At 35.5% G+C, this 1,688-nt stretch overlaps 1 protein-coding gene across 5 annotated transcripts in view; it reads right to left on the bottom strand.

Annotated features, from left to right (window-relative positions):
• The window catches only part of PAM (peptidylglycine alpha-amidating monooxygenase), an 80,867-nt gene that overhangs the window by 24,096 nt on the left and 55,083 nt on the right, over window positions 1-1,688 (bottom strand). The gene's annotated exons all lie outside the window — the stretch shown is intronic.

Genomic DNA, 1,688 nt, shown 5'->3' with positions numbered 1-1,688 from the left:
GGAGAAAGGGGAAAGGGGTGGGGAGAGAGAGGGAGAGAGAAAAAAGTGTGCAAATTTCAATAAAAGAATATTTATGATGGAATTATCTGGATTTGCCAGGCTACTGCAGACTTATTCTATTTTTGTAAAACAAAGAGGTAAAAATTCTATAGTTTTTTCAGTTTGTTCACTTATAAAGACAATAATAGACAATCATGATGCATTTCAAAACATATTTCTTTGAAATCTGTCATCACATAAGAAGCTTAAGCTGGAAGAAAACAAACTTTCACATTTGCAAACAGATTCCACAGAGTGAACTGTCGAAAGACAACACACTAGTAAAACAGAATGATCGATTAATTTTTCGTTTATTAGTTTGGTCTGGGCCCTGTCCTTCCTTTTCCTCCAAACAGTAACACCCCTTAGTCACGTATCATCTGGAAATGCAGGGAACGGTATTTTCTCAAGCTGCTTGCTAGCAACTATAGCTTTCTTAGTCACCAACAAGCATTTCAGTAAATTCCAGAACAATAGCTCAAAGCAAACAACTGAAAATTAGGTATTCAAATTCCAGAACCACAACTTTCTTCACAAAATATTCAAACCACCCAAACAGGTCTTGATGAAATCAATGCTCAATTCTTTTTGCAGGATTAAATAAAGTGATGACATGATGATGAGTATATCCCTCTCCTGGGATTCTCTGCTAACCAGCAGGCACTCAACTTGTTTGACGTTATTAACCAAATATTTTGGCTGCCTGAAACTATTATCAGTTCTGTTAAATACAACTGCACCATTTGAATGGATGGAGACATCCAATATGCTTTAAGATTTAATAGAAGTGGGTATACTTCTATTTCATTTTAAGTACAAATCAGTCATAATTAAAAATGTGTATTATTTTATGACAGGCTATATAAGACATTTTTTAGAAATGCAGAACTACAACTAATGAAGCTTTCAGCAAAAAAAAACCCAGCCAGCACCAGAAACCATCACTTGCAGCCTGGGACAGAGAAAATTAAGTCTTTTTGAGATGACCCTAAGAAGATATGTCATGTTCATAAACAGTCCTAGTTCAACAATTTCGAGTAGGATTCCATTCCTTGTCCTTGGAAATTAAACATCCCAGATGAAATAACCTGTCAGAAAACAATTACTGAAGTAACAGGGCCAATTTCAATGAAATGAACAAAACAAATCAGATAAAAGAGAAAATTATTAAGCTATAAAACAAATATGAATTATTTGCTTCAAAGACAATTGTGAAACCAGAATGCTTCATAATCCTAATACTGTCACTCAACTAGTCCAACTACTGATTCACATTAATCAGGTTCAGTAGTCTCTACTTAAAGCATCCGAGAATGGCTGCTGATGTAGAAACACATCTGAAATTTCCTCTACTTAGGAAGCATTTGGTATTAAAATACTCTCCATTGGCCTTATCTCTATTTTGGCACCATTTTAGAAATTAAACAAAGCTCTTATGTACAAATATTTTGGTCTTATCCATGGCTGGAGACTTATAGATGAGCAAATCCCACTGACTTCGCTATATGCAATCATTTCCAACGGGGAGGTCTGAATGGTAAAAGCAGTGCTCTGCCTAATGTAACTGTCAAAAGTCTCCCTAAACCAGCAAGCCTGCTGCTATTTTAAACTGCAGACCTTTTTAAAGCAAGTTTAGGGATCTTTGCCCA

The sequence above is a fragment of the Cariama cristata genome, unplaced genomic scaffold (assembly GCF_000690535.1).
Source record: "Cariama cristata isolate BGI_N322 unplaced genomic scaffold, ASM69053v1 scaffold283, whole genome shotgun sequence".
Taxonomy (NCBI): Eukaryota; Metazoa; Chordata; class Aves; order Cariamiformes; family Cariamidae; genus Cariama; species Cariama cristata.
The sequence above is the reverse complement of the archived record's forward strand: the minus strand, read 5'-3'. Positions and strand labels throughout refer to the sequence as shown.